General features: G+C 41.3%; 1 protein-coding gene across 2 annotated transcripts in view; it reads right to left on the minus strand.

Moving 5' to 3' along the window:
• Nucleotides 1-17,782, minus strand: part of LOC102050576 (BEN domain-containing protein 5) — a 965,017-nt gene that overhangs the window by 228,162 nt on the left and 719,073 nt on the right. The gene's annotated exons all lie outside the window — the stretch shown is intronic.

A 17,782-nucleotide genomic window follows, 5' to 3' on the forward strand; every position in this document is an offset into this window, starting at 1 on the left:
TAGAAACAGTTTAAATCTTTGTTTTGAAATAAAAAGTTTACCCACTGAAAGGAAACTGGAAACTAAATCCAAGCTTTTTTTTTTTTTTTTTTAAATTACATAGATATATGTTACATTACATATATACCCAAACATAGACACTTAATTTCAGAGATGTTTGGGAATCCTCCAGACCATACCTGAGTTATTTTTTTAATTTCCTGAATTCTTAGAAATGCTCAGTTTCCCCAGTGGTAAATCACACCTAACAGCACCACAGAAATAATCAATACATTTTTGGTTGTTCTCAGGAGACAATCTCAGCAGGTTTCTTTTTTATTTCCTTAGCCTCTCTAAATGTTCTACAGCTGCTCACCCTGTAACTCAGCCATTCATTTGTTCTTTCATACTCCAGCTTCACTACTCTGGTGTTTCTGAGCCCCAGAGGCAAAGAAATATAAGAAAATGTCTCTAACAAACATAGCAGCTGGTGGGGTCAATTCTGCCTACAGAAGAAAAGTGGGAGACAGCAAAAAACGCACAACACTGTCAGCTAGAAGTCAATGACCACCCCGTATCATTTGCATTACCATTAAGTAGTGTGGGAGGAAGGAGATAAATTGACAAACCGACTTTAAAGAGCAAAAGGAGAAGGCTAGGATCACCTCTGCAAGAGGAAAGGAGCGCTCTCTTGGAAAAACAGCATTACATTAAAGGGACAGTGGCTCAGGACAGAAGGGATGCTCAGCAACATGACTGCCACTGGAGCTGGAACAGCTACTTGGTTAGGATATCTTCTGGACAGAGAATGAGTTATGGGGGTTTTGTGGCTTTGGTTTTGTTTGGGTTTAACTGCAACATTTTTGTTATTTATGCTTTACCCTTTATACCAGTTATTTTAATTCATTAGGCAGTTCATTTTCCTCTGGAACTGAAGAGAACTCTCCCAACTTAGAGCTCAGTTAAAAGCTGCCTGGAAGTCGATGGGAGATGAGGCACTGGATGCTAACCCGGACCTCCCTTGCCCACTTCCCTGGGGGGACGGAAAAGCTCCAAATGACCACCCTGCACTCAGTGCCAAGCAACTGCACCCGGCCTTGGTTTACAATCCCCAGTGCATTCCCAATGCATCACTCACCAGCCCACTACACTTGCTGCAGCATGTGAATGCGCAGCCTTGCAGTGTACAGACCCTCCCACAGCACCCAGCCTCCTAGGCATGCGATGCTCAAAACGAGCACAGGCACAGCTGGCTGTCCGGGTTCACGTAGCAGACATTTTCTCCGTGTTCATCAAGCCCAACAATATACATATTTTTCTCTAAGCAATATCCTGCATCTTTAACACTGAAATAATAAAACACATGGCATGTGTGACTGTGCACATTTGTGATTCTTTCTGGTATTTAGGTCAGACGAAATAATGTGACTCATCAACACTTTTTTCTAAGAGTCATTTTCATTTTCAGTGTTTGGATTTCAGAATGTGAGAGTCTGCACAAGCAAAGAAACATTTCTCATATGTTTCTGTTAACACTTCGGAAAAGCATATATCTGTAATGGAGCTTGGAAAACCTAGAACATTCAGCAGCATCTTCTAAATGCAGGTGAATCTGGTAAAAGTTGCTTTGGTGAGTAAAGTCCCTGCCTAAGTGTAAAGCTTTGTGAACATACGGGAAGAAACTAAACTGGCAGACAAGCTCTCAGGCCTGCAGGTCCCCTTCAACCACAATTCACTTTTGGGTCTCACTCTGAAAATGCTGGTAAAAGGGGGACACATGAGGCAACATGGATGTCCATTAACCAACCTACAGAACAAGGAGCACCAAGGGCCTCCTATATGTACGAAAGACTCATTTCATACTTAATACCGTAACACCTAAGAGTTTGACATGTGGACTTGGAACCAGGCTGGTGCAGGGCACACATTATTTACAGGCTGGGCTCCCAGCCTGAGCCCTAACCCAGCACCAGCACATTATAACCCATCTATCCAGACAACCCATGCGTGGGGGCTTGGAAATCATATACTCAGTCTCACACACTTGTCTTGGTCTCCGTAACATCCTGTGATAAAAGGAATGGCGTGTATGTATGTGCACACACACCCCTCCACACTTGCCTAAGCCCAAACAGCAACAGTGCTCACTTCTCTCTCTGTGGTTTTATAGATAAACTAAAAACAAAAGAGTGAAAGGATAAAAAGAGAAAGCGATTATCAGATTACAGCAATCGGGATTTAAAAAAAAAAAAAAAAAAGCTGAGATGCTTTGTGTTCTTTTTTCTTCACTAGCTTTAGGTGTGCAGGTGCGCAGGTGCCGGCAGCGGGGCGCAGGGCTGAGCTCTCTGAGGAGAAGCTGGGCTGCCCCAGGCCGGTCACAACCGGTTCCAGCCGCCTCCGCAGCAGCCGGGGCCCCACCCAGCCCCTCAGCCGAGGCGGTGGCGCCTCCTTGGAAGTGCCACCTCCTTGGAAGTGCCACATGGGCAGTAAGGAGTGAGGGGGGAAATGTGAGAAACAGCCCTGTGAGCACCAGGGGCAGAGGAGGCGGGGAGGGAGCGCTCCAGCTGAGGGGCAGGCACTACCCTGCCGGCCCTTGGGGGGACCAGGCTGGGGCAAATATCCACGCTGCAGCCTATGGAGGATGCTCTGTCAGACCAAGTTCTCCTGAAGGAGCACAGAAAGGGCCCAGGTTGGAGCAGGGGAAAGTGTGAGGAGGAAGGAGCAGAGAGGGGCTGTTTCGGACTGACCACCATCCTGTTATCCATCCCCAGCACTGTGGCAGGCAGCGGGGGGGCACAGGTAGAGGAGTAGGAGTGAAGTCAGGCCTGGGAAAAACAGGGATGGTGAAAATTTTTCTCTGATTCCGACTATACAATTCTATTTTACCTGGCAACAAATAATCTTCCCCCCAAGCCAAATCTGCTTTGCCCATGATAGTAATGGGTCAAGATAAAGATAGGAATATCAGTTACCAAGGAACCTTTTCATCTTATATTGTCCCCCCGTCCCCTAAAGGAATGAGCAGCTGCGTAGGCTTCTAGCTGCTGGCCAAGCTCAACCCACCAAACCAATAATAGATACAACAAATACAAAACACATTTCATACTTTAAATGTTACGTTGAAAACACATCCTATTTTCTACTTCAGGATTTAAAAGATAATAAAAATTAAAAAGAAGTATATAGCTTTGCTCAGCAGATGCCAAAAGCACTTAAGCAAAATGACAGAAAGGCATGCTTCATTTAGCCATAACTTTGCGACCTGTGGAAATGCAAAGAAGTAGTCTGTTGTGGTACCCCTTCTACACTTCCAACCACCATAGCAGTGAATATTAGAAACAAATTTTTTGACAACAGTGTTTTCCAAAGGGAGAAATTTATAGATTTCTGGAATTATTTCTTTTTCATGTTATCTTCCAGAAAATGTCTTGAAGATTGAACTAAATGTTTTCTTTCCCTCTGAAAGCTACCACCACCATCAGCATTGGCAATATTTGACTTGACTTAGATTCTGCCCAAGACCTAACCTACCTGCCACCTCATGTTGTGCTTTCATAGCCTGCTGCTTACCCACCACCATCGTGATGCTCTGCTGTAGAGAATTCCCTTGGGCAAAGCCATGAAGATCTAAGGTGCTAGTCAGAATAAGCAGCACTAACTTCAATATCTGTTCTGGCTCTAAAGCTACCAGAATGGTGATAAACACAAAGTGAATGTCATACTGGAAAAAACATGGTTAGCTGCAAACTAACAACAAAAATCTCTCACTCTGAATATCACTCGTGCTGTATGGCCCTCAACTCATGTTCCTTCTCTTCTAATGCTATAGCATGTACAAGCTAACCACTTAAAGCAATCCCACTGGCAACACTCCCCCAGCTCTCACTCAGGAAACAGCGATTTCCACTCTTCGTTACATATTACAGTAGTGCAACTAAAATAAGAGTCCAACAGAAAACATTTTCTACTAAAAAGAAAAAAAAAAAAAAGACAATCAGATCAAAAACTAAACCTTCATGGAAAGACAACCAATTCACTCAGTCATTTTCATACAATTTTCATCTTAATGCTACTATAAAAACATGAACACTACAGTATATGTATGTAGTACCTTAATAATAAGTATCTAGAAATTTCATGCAGAAACATTAAATTTATGGAATCCCATTTGCACTACCACAATGAAGTGCTGTAACAGAACTGAGGCAGAACTTTGCTCACCATGCAGGTTCTTTCCTGCTGCCATGTCAGACCAGAGAGACTGCAGATTTGTCGTTTCTTTAAGTCTTGCAGCCATGGTATGGTAACAATACAAGTTCACAAATTAGTACTAAGGCTGATGGAACACAAAGGATGAGCAAGTTTGACCCTAGAAGTCTACTTCAGAAAGACTTTAACTGGTACCCATCAGGAGAACTTGGAAGTGAATTCCACTCCTTTGCAGATAACTTCAAAGTTGCAGCAAGGACTAGGAAAAGCTTGCCTTTCTCCCCTCCCACATTTCACCCATCTGCAGAAGATCAGAAGGCTCTAGTCAGAGGAAATGGAAATCCATTCACCCTAAAAAATGTATGCCCAAAAATCATTTTATTTAAATAGCCACGTATATTTTAATGAAATACGTGTATGCATTACAAATAAATTCTATATTGTCTACTTTCTCAGGTACTTTGGAGTATGAGGTGAGCTGTTGCCAGCATTTTATATTCAAAACCCTGCAAGTTACAGACTCCACAGAGGAAATCAAAAGAATTGTATTGCATTACACTTCACTGTGTTGTCTCAGCTCATCTGTGTCCAACAGAACTGTAACATCTCTGTTGAAAGCAAGCACTGATGTCATTGCTGTCCTGGCTGCCTAGTCTCTACCACATTAACCTGCTTTAGCAAATCAAATTCAAGCAGCATTTACTGTACTCTGCACTGTAGTCTCTTTTCCCAAGAGACCAGATTAGTACCTAAATCCATTTATTTTTGTTACTTCTGGTCAGAAATGTCATTTCAGGTAAGACTGAACATCTCAGTAACACAGAGTGCAAAAGAACACCATTTTTGGTCACTACCAAATCCCACTGGACTTGGTGAGGTCAAATAAACACAAGCTTTTCTTTCTTGCCTTCTTACAGTTGACTTGAGCAGTACAAAGCAGCTAAGTGGCACAGAAGGTAAAAATGATGCCTGTTGTACTACAGAGATGAGCAAAGGCTGGACTACAGTTTTTGGAAGTCAAACATCTATTCCTACATCCTTCTACCTGGAAAGGGAGGCAGCAGTATCTTGGCTCCCATGCTGAGTCCATGGAAGGTCAGGTCTGTGCAGGGGGGCACTGCTACAAGGTGTCCCCATTGCTCATTGACTCACCTCACCTACCACCATGTTTAGACAGCCCCGTCTGGAGGGTAGAGGGGGTTTGTTTTGCAAAGCCTCACTTGTGCATAGACGTTCTACCCAGCAATGGGCCTGTACATAATGCTCAAAACTGGATCCAAACCTCTCATGTTCCACATTTTCTTTCAGGTTCTGGCCCTGACTCTGTCAGGTGCTTAAATATGTGATTTGTTTGATGGACTTCTATTGTGTTTAAAAATGTGCTTAAACCTGGGTGTTGGCATAAGAACTTTGCTGAATTGGGGCCATTTAGCAGGAAGCCTGCCTCTGAGATCATTGTCACAACATTTTAAAGTTGGAGATTGTGCAACTATTATCCTTTATTGCCCATTTTATGCCAAAGTCTCTCTTTCTTTTTACATTCCTCTTAAAAGCAAAGCTATTTTGGAACATTTAATATTATTTAATCTCTTTACTCTGGCAGCATAGAAATTACAAGGACCGTTACAATGGTCCTGTGTGTGCGTATGTTTTATTGATGTATATGCTGACCTAATATCAAATTGATTTTGCTCAGCTTTTCTGCTGACCATGGAAAAATGCAAATTGGATATTATATTTGCACACTAATTTTATTGGGCCCCTGTGTCTTCATAAAAAGATAAAGTTTGGGCTAATAAAAATAAAACATTTCTGGTGCTAATATAGGCAAATGTTTATGTAGGCAGGTAACAAATTGGTTTGTCATTTAGGGGAACATAAAGAGCACTAAAATCATCTTTAGGCAAAATAGATTGGTGGCTTTTGCTTAGCTTTTAGCTTTCATTTGCAAAATCAATTTAATGTAGCACAGTGTCTCAAAGACAGGGTGACACAGGATTAAGACATTCATTGTATTCCCCCTCCACAACTCCCCCTTATTCAGAGGCCCTGGGATTTGGGTTTGCTCTTGTTCAAAGCACATTAAATATACTCCAGCAGAAAAGAGAAAAAAGGAACATTTAGACTTAAACTATATGCAAGCATCCTATAGGGACAAACACAGGGGCAAGGTAGGAAAGTGGGACTGTTCTGAAGGTAGATGCTTAAAGAGTTATCAACACTTGTCAGTGCCACCAGGAATCTGAAAGTATAATACTTGTATGATCTCCTTGCCTGGCTATTTCTTTGTTCCTCCTTCCTTTTCCCTCTTTACGTCCTCTGTAACAATGTATTTCGCATCTCTAACGGCCAGCAGTCTCTGCTGGAATGCAGCTAAGTGAACTTCGATGACAGTTTAAGTATATGGGCATATATCAACATCCTAACTTCTATTTATTGAAATGAGTTGACCTATTTAAATCCCAGAGCAGGCACTATTTCTATCCAGCTCTTGTTTTTCATCCCCTCCTCCTTCCCCTTCCCTTCCTCAATTGCAGGGTATTTTGGAGGGGTTCCATGCAGTGGGAGGTTACATAAACAGTTTCAATGTTAATACTTGACTGCATTTTCAACTTAATAGCCCAGCAAAGGGATCTGACTGTTAAAGAAAAGGCCAGAAATATCTCCTGGTAAAATTATGCTGAAGCATAGATCAAATGACACTGCAGAGCTATTTGCAAAATCAGAAATGGCAAACTACTATACAGCAAGATCCCCCTTAACTCCCAGCCCCACTTGTTTTTAATCTTCATTATTTCTCAGAAGCAACCATTTTTTCATTTGGGCTTTCTGATACTGGCAGCTTGCTACACCTCTGGGGCAGGAAAATTAACTGCATGCAAAACCAGTCAAGGTACAGTCATATCTTTCCTCTGTCCTCATTTCCACTAAAAAGAAAAAGTCTCAAAAAGCCTTGTTTTTAATTTGTTTTTAAATTATACATACACATTTGAACATTGGAACATACAGTCCTATGAATAAGAACAGAAATCTGGAATACAAACAGCATATTATTCGTCCTCAAACAGCCAAGGTGGTGACAACTCACAATTAAGGATGCAGACAGTAGCATTTAATGTCACCTACCTGCATCACCGTCATATCATAACAGTTTAGCAGGCAGGTCCCCAGCCTGCTTTCTTTTTCCCTCTCCTGCTTTGCTATTTATAAAGTCAGGTTGGAGTGTAGATCAACCCCTTGCCCTCCAGAGACCGGAGGCAGGCAGTAAATTATGGGAAGGCTAAGTGGTACATCAAATGTGTCTCCTCAAAGCTATATATCATCTTGTTAAATTTGATGTCTAATCCCAGAACCCCAGAAATCATTCCCAAAATCCCAGAAAACGCATGTGTCCTTCAGATGATATAGAACAAGAAAGTAAAGTTTACTTGCAGGGGAAAAGAAAAAAAAACATCAAAAAACACGCCAAGCCAAAAACATTCTAGCCATTATTTGCTTAAAGTCTTAATTTTGAGTGTCTTTCAATGTTATTTCCTTAAATTTAATAGTCAGAACTCACCTATCTGCATATGAATACATGAACTGTGATCTACAGTACTTAAGTTTTTTCTTGAAATGGTCAACGCTAACGAATAAACCAAAGCATATCCTCTATCTCTCTCTCTAAAAATTTTATACTAGACAGAAATGCGGTAGCTTATGTATGTAGCAGCACTTCTGCAGTTACCATCAGTGACAGTAATAAAGATCTTCAGCCATTCCACAGGGTTCTCTTAACTGAGCTCCACAACCCCACATCAGTGAAGATAAGGTAGAAACACACAGGAGCTGCCCGCAGCCACAAAGGAAGCAGGTCTCAGCTTTAGAGAAGGAATCAATACTAACTGGTACCTATCTTGCTCTCTCTTTTCACAGCTGTCGCTCCCTCTAGAAATGCTCACCCCATCCCAGTGGCCTTCATGTTGTACAAAGGGATAGAAGTGAAATATTCAGATGCAAGACATTACTGCCTGCAATACTAGAGTTACATGGGTGTCTTTTCAGTTTGCCTTTAAAACTTAGGGATTCAAAAGATATTGCTAGGGCCTGCTACAAAGCAATTCTCTATCAGCTCTCTCCAGTGGAGAGGGCTACGGCTATGTTTGTTTGCTACAAGTATGCATGGGCTGAAAGATAAGAGAATAATTTATGTCAGAATTTCAGCCAAGATAGCAAAGAGGGAATTACCAACCACTCACAGAGTGGTCCAGCAGTTACAGGAGCAGCCAGGACACCTTTTGTTCTGTTCCTTCCAGTTTTGCTGCAGATTTGCCTGTGATTAACGTCAGTACTAAGATTTTCCTATCTAAAAATTGAGCAAAACCATGTGCACTTCAGAACAGAACTGAGAGTCCCAGTAGAGCCATACTCAAATCTCTTCTAGTTTCTCTGAGATGCAGAGCCTCATCCTTGCACTCGTCATGGATTCTTCCAGGGAAGGCAGAGCTGAAAAGGACATCTATAGCTGCCATGAGATGCAACTCCAGAATTGGCTGGATCAAACATGTCTAACCTCTCAAAGCCAATGGATAAAATAATAGGGAAGGAGCAAGCTGCAAGACAACATGCAGAAATCAGGAAAGATGCTTCTGGGAAGCTGTAACTGGAAAACCTCTACTAACTGGGGCTATACCTCATATTCTTCACAAGGAACAGGCAAGAAGTACAACAGAAGCATAATTGAAAAAAAGGTGGAGATGCATGAAATGGTGGACAAAGCTGGAGATACCTACCCAGGTATCTTGTTCTAAGTAGGCCCTCATTCTGGGAGAAAAAAAGTGAAAAGCAAACAAGGTTTTTTAAGCCAGATGGGCTAAAGGCTCTAACTCGGGGGGAGCAGAGAAACAACACAACCAACACTGTCACTGGATTAATCTCCTGTGTTACACCATTTAGACACCATCTTGAACAGCATGAACCCTTCTCTCTTATTCTTCCCAAAACACTAATTACAAAGAAGCAGGGACACCCCATACTCAATTACAGGACACAGGAGATTATTATTTTTCTTTGGATTCTTTTCCTGCATAGGCCCCTTCCTGGGAGGAAGGGGATGGACTCACAGGGTTAAGCAGAATAAAGCCTTCAGTGTACAAGACCTGGCTTGAAAGCAGTGATCCCAGACAGGACGTGCAAGGTGTTCTGCAAGAGGATTTGGCCTTTAATGAACTATGACAGTGTGTTCTTTGGTAGCTGAGCTAGTGGTCAATAATAAGCAACCTGCTGAAATGAGATTCATGAAGAGCCGTGCTCCTCAAAACGTGACAGTGACCTCTCCAGGAAGCACCAACACTCTTTGGAGAGATGCTTGAGCCCACAAGACAAGAAAAAGGTACCAGGGTATAGCCTCTCTCTTTACATTCACATTTTGCCCTAAACCAGAATTCAGACCTGAACATGTAGGACCAAAAAATTAAGATGCTCAGTAGAGGGTCTTACACACCAAACTCAAACTTTGAAATACCTCAGCAAGATGGGAGATGCAGACTACCCTCAGGGCTGAAACACTCACACAAGTTCCTCAGCCAGTAAGATGCAAATACTTCTTTACTGTTTGGTTTCAAGTCAAGATGAGAAACACCATCTTTTTAATGTAAGGGGGATGGCAAAGATGGGGTGGAAAGTGTCCCCTTTTCACAAAAAAGTGGAGTGACCTCTCCTGGACACACTACCAGGCCCCTGCTTTTGTTCATTGATTCTTTATTGGGTTTATTCACAGGGACAGGGAGTCTGTAGCTTGGGAGGAGTCTCAACAGCCCTAAGTCAGCTTTGCTTAGGTGTATGTATTCCACTCACTTTTGACTTTGATTCCTAGCATCAAGTGGCACAGACACAACCATATTAAGAATATTTGACCTATACCACGTATCTCACAGTCTGGCTGACGAAAGTCCCGTCACACTCTTGTCCTTTCCTTCAAAAGAAAATTGTGATATGCCTGCCCAGAGGCAGGGCACTTTCTGTCCTTGTTAAGGCCCAATAATTAAGTAAGCTGCTATTCTTATCCAGGTGCTGCTTATGACTGTAGCAAAAACAATTATCACAAAGATGTTTAAATTCCATCTGGATGCATAAAACCTTCTCCCACTCTAACCAAACTGCCATTTCTGTCCCCTGCCTTATATCAAACCAAGAACCTTTCCTCTCACAGAGATGATTCTTCTCGAAGATCTGTCATCACCACATTAACTTCACGTACACACAAGTGTCTACCAATCCTAATTGTCCTTTTTGTGCAGTCAATCAATATAGCATAGTATGTGAAAACATATTTTGTTGTCTGCATACATAGACACTGGAAGGCTGTGTGAGCTTTGTGAAATGTATCTAGTCAGCAAACTGTTAAAACCAATTTATACACACACACACGCTCTCTCGAGGAAATAAGCCTATGGAGATTTTTAATTAAAGTCAAAGGAGCCTTTAAAAGTGGAGGGGGAGAAATCCAGCACAGCAAGAAATAAATTAATAAAAACATGCTCCAAGTTGAAGCTCAAGGGGATCACTCTCAGTCATCATTTATTTAAAGAATGGGACACGTCAAAGATAGGAATGTCAAGTGGGAGATGCTGTGAAGCAGCAGAGGACAGAAAAGGGGCTGACAAACTGCATGCCACAGCTTCTGTAGCAGATAATTTTTTGTCACGTAGGTTATATTTGTGGCTGGCCACCTGCTGCTTCATATTCACTGCCTCTCAAAGCTAGTCACCAAAACATCTGTATTCCCTTTCACATTTGGTCTGGGAAGGACCCTTTAGCTCATCTAGACCACCCTTATCTGGCCAGCACCCAATTTCTGCAGAAAACTATTCCATTGTCTCACCCTGAGGATATTTTCCTTTGTATGCAAGTCAGCAGTTTCTTTTGCTGAATTTCAATCTATTTATTTCCTTTTCCCTTGGTGTTTATATTTTTTAAAATGCCTTAATTTTGTATGCATTGTTTTAGCTTTTGCACAGGCTATAGACTATTCCAGAAGAACTAAGTGACCCCTTCAGATGAACCCTTAGACACAGGCATACTACAGATCTGCTCAATTCTCATGTCCTTAGATGTTTTTATAGAGAAAGTTTTAATGCTCAGATGAGAGCTGGCATCCTGCTTTTCACCCGTCATTCTTGCAGCCACTGTATCATATTTTCTAGCCTTTTCCATAGCACAGGGAAGAGATTTCTTCACTTGAGGCCAGTTGCAAAGCAGCAGTGCCACATTGCTTAGCTTTAACAACTCCCGGTATCAGCTGCTAGAGCAAGCTCTCATCACCTCCACTTGTCCTGTAACAGCTCACTGGGGTGTAAGACGCTTGTGTGGATCAGTGTCCTCAGCAGCCTCCTGGGTCTCCAGTCCTGTATTCAAGGGAATATAATGCTTCTAGTCTGTGCTCTGTCACAAGCCTCCCAGCATCAGATGCAAATGAAAGTAATCACCCATAATAAATCATGTGATTATGCTGGAAACCCATGCGTATCTGATCCTTCAACTACAAGAATTGTGGAGATCCTATATTAACTGCATGTCTTGACACTCATTATCTCATTTACAGAGTCTTGTGCTGTCTATTCTTTACCAGCCAGATCCCTTGGTAGAGACAAAAACTTCATGGATTGATAAGATCCCACAACATGCAAAAAACATGGAAATGTAACTCATTTCCAACACAAAAAAACCATTGAAATTATTTGAAACATTAATACACATATATTTATTAGTGAATGCAAATTGAATTATGTTTTGCTCTTTCCCATTAAAAAAGCTAAAACCACTCCCTTTACAGGAAGAGGGTTAGAAAGGTTAAGAAAATGAAGAAAGTCAAAGTCATTACATTCCAATCAAACTTGATAAATATGTAAATTACAGCAACTAAACAGTTGGCTTTGACAAATCACTTCCACGTAATGGATTTTTCATAGTAATGAGGCTGCAGCGCAATTGTTTTTTTAAAGCCTTACGTTTCTCATTAATACAAAGTGTGAGTCAGTGTGCACAATGGGGATATTTACCAAAAAAATTAAGGGGGTGGGTGGGGGGGGAAATTCAGACAGCAGTTGACATCACAGAGGGATGCCACAGCCTGAGATGGTTTCATTGCTTCCATCAGCATTGACACATTGTTGACTAGTCTTTAATTAAGTGGCTTGAACTCGAGGAGCTACTCAATGCCAAAAGAAGCATAAAGCCTAGGACTTTGCCACTTCCAATTTATTTGTAATGTGTTTATCCATCCAACACTATCAAAGGTGCCAGCTGCATATGCTGCACAGGCTCTACAAGACATATGAAAATGGAAGAGGCGCAAGAAAATCACTTCAATGACCTTTAAGTACCTTCCCTGCCCGCTGGTATCTTCCTGCCTCATTCAGTTCTCTGACATTTCAGACCATGTCAATCATCATGGCATCTGTGCACCTCACTATCTTTCTAATCTAGGTTGGACACTAGTCAATGGAAATAAAGATTCGTGCAGGAAGGTGACCCTCATTCATGGAGTACTGCTCTCAGTTTCCTCATCATTGTCCTGAGAACAGCCTGGTATTCACTAAGGCATCTCACAGCTTCTTACTCCAGACTTCTGCCTCACCTGATGCAACCTATTCAGGAACATCCACAGGACAGCATTAAAGGTGGTTTAAGCCAGAGTGCTTTTCAAAACAAAAGGGCAATGACTGTAGTGAAAGTGTCTCCAGAAACATGGAGGCCTGCCTCCTTGCCATGCATTCAGCTTTAGCAGGCCTCACCACACAGGGTTGTGCGGGTGTTGCCCCATTTAGTGCAGACTGCTAGCAATCAACCAGCCAGTTGCTGCTATCATTGAGACTGTATTCGGATGACCACATTCAACAGCCTACAACTGAAATGGACTCTACTCTTAAGGAACAGGGGTTTCTCTGCAGACATCTTACTACAGCTGCCAAAGCAGATTTGAATACAAAAACAAATAAAGGGAGGCGCAGAAAAAGATTAGTCCATTTCTCTGTGCTCCCCCCCTGCATCCTTTGTACCATCCCATACAAAACCAAATTACCCTGGTGCCAGCAGGGCCCAGTTTACATATTCTGCACAGTACAGAACTTCCTGAACAAATACAGGGGCAATTTCAACATGCATGCCTACACCTGATACAATTTTGGCTGCTCATCCCTTCCTATTTGCGTGAGGGCTGCATCCATGTCCCCTGACTATGAGGAACTGTGCCGCCTGGCATTTGGATTCCTGAGCCAAGGCTACAGAACTGAGTTTGTATTTACTCCCCCATACTCTCAGTGCACCCAAGGGTCAGCCAGCATAGGGTGGTGATAGATCAAAGACTATGCTGCTGATTTTAAGTTATTTAAAGTAAAAACAACCCTTCTCACCCCAATCTGTTGAAAGTACGTAAGGGTGAAGAAGGGAAAACACAGCCAGGGGGAATGTCAGCAGGCAATAAGGACAGAGGAGGTGGAGGAGAGGACTGTTTAAACATCTTCTAATAAGCCTATAAACCCTGGCTATATCTCTGCATGCATGCATTTCTTTTGCTGATATAGGATGCATACTCCATGTAATGCTATTCTTGTGAGCCAGAAAATCTGCATGTAATACAGCAGGAGAATGCTAATGACCTTCAGCTGAGCTGGAATCCAGCACCACTTCCCTTTATCAAAGGTAGACTTCAGAGCAAACAGTCAATCTTGGGGATCCTCATGGAGTTGAAAATCAGTGAACACAATGTGACCACATGCATCCCTGTTTGTGCTAAGTGTCCCCCAATTGCACAGGAGTTGATAATCCCTCCCAAATATCCCTCAGGCTATCGCAGAGGTATTTTTCAAGCAGCACTTTGTCAGCAAGAGAAAAGCAATGTCAAGACCATTCAGGTGATGAATACTTGAAACAAAGATGGGTTAAACAGCTCACCCAACATAAGCTACTAAATCACTAGCATAACTGCCAGCAAAACATCTGTACTCCATTCCCCACACCCCACTGTCCCCTCCAGGCTGTGGGGACAATCCCTGCTTGGTCTGACCCACATCTCTGATGGAAGCCATGTTACCCAACCATACTGTTCCCCAGACAAAAACATTTGAAAGATCTGGAGCTATTTCAGATGAAAGAAAAATTAATAGAGAGAACCCCAGACAATTTGAAAAACAAGAGCAGCTGACGGACTTAACCTTGCTGGCTTTACCAGTAAATGACACAAAAGCTTGATTTGAATGAAAAGCTAGGTCAGCGCTTGCAAAGGACTGTCTTCTCAGTTTATGAGCTGATTTAGAAGAAACAGAGAACAGATTACTCCTAATTTGCTTTATCTTTACATTCCTGATCTATTGATTATAATAATTATAGAAGCTTTTTTCCCATTAGCCACAATTATTACCATACAGACAGCATGCAAAAGTCAGAGTGGATTTAAACAGTTTTGTTTCCAGAGTGCTAGTGTAATGCCGTTCTGCACATTTCCAAGGCAGAGAAGGAAAAATAAAGCTTCCAGCCATTAAGTTCAAGCAGATTTTCTCATCATCGCAGAATTTAAGCTTTCAAACCTGCCATGTCCACACTGATGATATTTAGGACTGAACCCTGGAGAGACTTTTCAGAAGTTGTCAAGGCTGAGCCCAGACCACTGTCCTATTTTGAGAAAGCTTCTAAAATGATGGAAAACTTTTTGAAGGTCATTGTCCTTTATCAAGTACATGATGTAGCATTGTCTGAATATGAGGATAGAAATAAAAAATCCTGCATTCCTTTTCTTGCTCTTCCACTGAACTGCTGAGTAACCTTTCAAAAGATACTCAAGAATAAATCCACAAACAGATTTAGCAACTAAAGTAGCCTAAATCCCATTTAAGTCCATAGTTTAGATCTTCAAAACCTGCATTCAGCTGTCACCTGGTTCAGGACATGTCAGTATCCATAGGCAACCAGAGTTCTCCCTTTGGCCAAGTCCCCCAGAAATACACATACCTCTGCCTCTCCCACTCATTACAGCAGGCATTTGCAAATTGTACCTAATGGAAAAGCACCACAAAAACACAGAGCTAAAAAAGCAGTAGTGACAAACCCTGATTTTTTCAATACTTACAGGCTCAGCAGACGTACCCAGTGTGTGGGAAGACCCCAGGCAAAACCCCTTTTCAGCCTGAAGGCATCTGAAACTACATTTGCACTTCCAGGAGTATTCTAAACAGGATTTTTATTCATTTTTTTAAGTGTGAGCACATAACATTAAATAGCACACAAACCAGAATCCTGTTTTCCCTCCTTCCACGCTGACACCCCGAATACTAGGTTATAGGATCATGACTGCTCTTACTCAACAGCTAACCCAGTGAATATTGACTTAGATGACAAAGATAGGTAGCTTCATCATGAAGAAATAAGAGCCTCTTCCCACCCCCAAAGCCTGAGGATGTGCTCTCTGAAGGCTTAGATTTAGAATGCAGAGTTTGGAAAAACTGAAATTACAGGGGTTATGTCAAAATGTTGTTTCTCTTTCCCAGTCATCCTCTGACTTGCCTGTCTAACTCCAGGAGAGACTCCAGACAGAGTGCCTTATCAGTGCTGACAAAATAAGCGAATTTAAGATACAGACAGAATTCAAGGTCTGTTCTTCAGCATGCTGTACTTGACTGCCTTGAGTTGGCTGTTTTCCTAAATCTTATTCTGTGCTTTTTCTGGGAGCACAGATGACTATTGAAAGGTTGGTGATTCTTGTAAGCAGCAGATCAGATGCCTTCAAAATTGGCACAGGAACTGTACATACTACTTTTTTTGACCCCAATTTTCATAACTCTTGATTTATTTTCTTCCTTTTTAAAAACACTGGTAACAACTGCCTGGTTTTATACCTTGCTTTGAGATCCTTGAATGGAAGACACTTTACATCTGTATGCACTTATTACTAAAAAACAACTTATGCCTGTTTCTTCTCTTCATTGGTAAACAATCTGGAAAGCCCTGTCCCAAAATCTGCACCTTGATCATGCAGTATTTTATCTACAAAAATGCAGACCTCAGGTTGTTAGGTTTTTTAGCTTGAATGGATAGGAGACATCAGAAGAGGGAGCGGGAAAAAAAAATACCCAACAAACAACCAACAAACCTTTCTCGAGAATTTAATTTTTAATATATTCCTTTCCTACGCCTTTAGCTGTGGGTCACACGTGTAAGCAGCCTTTCATGGCAATGCATGTCCAGAAGATACCAATATAAATCAATAGTGGATATATTTTCCTTTTATTTTTAATATGCTGTTTAGTCCTTTTTTGGATAGAAAAAGAGAAGCTGAGCTGCATACAAATGGGTCACAGTACCTCATGTTTACTGTTAAACATGAATTAAATCTGAGTAGCTTGGCATATCTCTATAATAAAATAGGAACCATTAATAAGATTTCATTAAATGGAGAGCTAATGTGTAACAACCTTATATCAGATATGTGAAAACAGAATTTCATAACAAGGCTGGGAGAAGTATTATCAAGGACCTAAGTAGAAAATCTATCTTTCTCGATACTGGAGGAATTTATATTTGAAGAGTGTTCTTTCCTATTGAGATCTTCATTGACTTGTACAAAAATACCGCTTTTAATCTCAAATCCCCACTGGCATTTTCATATAAGCACTGAAAATGCTATTGGGCTTTAGAGATTTAATTTAATGAAGGAAAAGTATTTCTATTAAAGTGTGTAATTTTTTTTATTTTATTTTTTTTAAACACAACATCTTCTGAGGAACTAGGGAAACGGGATTATTTTAAGCTCTGAAAAACTGACTAACCTGTGCCCTTGTAGAACTCCCGCTTCACAAAGAAAGCTTAACAGCTGTGGCAGAACCTGTAGGTGTATTTGAAAAGGGACCCTACTGTCCCAAGTCACATGCACACTGAGAATGCCAAGCCTGGAGAAGGCAGCAGAAAGAGAGGAAAAGAAACATCTCCATGCATCAGGTTGTTTATGCTAAACTGCTGCATCATTAAGCTCCCTTCTGAAATGTCAAAGATGGCAAAAACTCACCAAATAGCTACTAAATCTTCTGCATTAATGGACTGATGCTCTCATCTATTCATGTCAAAAAGTATTAGGTCTGGCTGGGTAGGTAACAAATTCACTGTTGGGGTAAATGAAAGCCACTCTATCAATTTGGGCAGAATTGTACCCGTTGGCTTCTGTGATGAGATAGACTCTGAATTGTGTGAGATAGAATTCCCTTCACATTAATTCCCATAGTACTGCTTTTGTGAGGAGAAAAAAAAAAAAAAAAATCTGTTTTATCTGTGGATCACCCATGTCTTTTTTGTATGAATATTCATTACAAATATAAATTCCTTTTCATATTGAAAAATCAAGTGCACTTGACACCAGGAGGCCTCTCAACAGGACACTGCCAGGGTTGACAAGCTCAACAGTAGACATAAGTTACAGCAGTTGCTCTTATTTGTGTGCAGAGCTTACAAAAAGTTAAGTTTCCTTGATTTTAAAAAAGAAAACAACACAATCAAAACCAAAAAAACCCACCAACACTATTTTTTACTTAAGAACGGAAGAGATCACTTGAGTAATGCAAACCCTACA

Source organism: Falco cherrug, chromosome 12, assembly GCF_023634085.1.
Source record: "Falco cherrug isolate bFalChe1 chromosome 12, bFalChe1.pri, whole genome shotgun sequence".
NCBI classification, from domain to species: Eukaryota; Metazoa; Chordata; class Aves; order Falconiformes; family Falconidae; genus Falco; species Falco cherrug.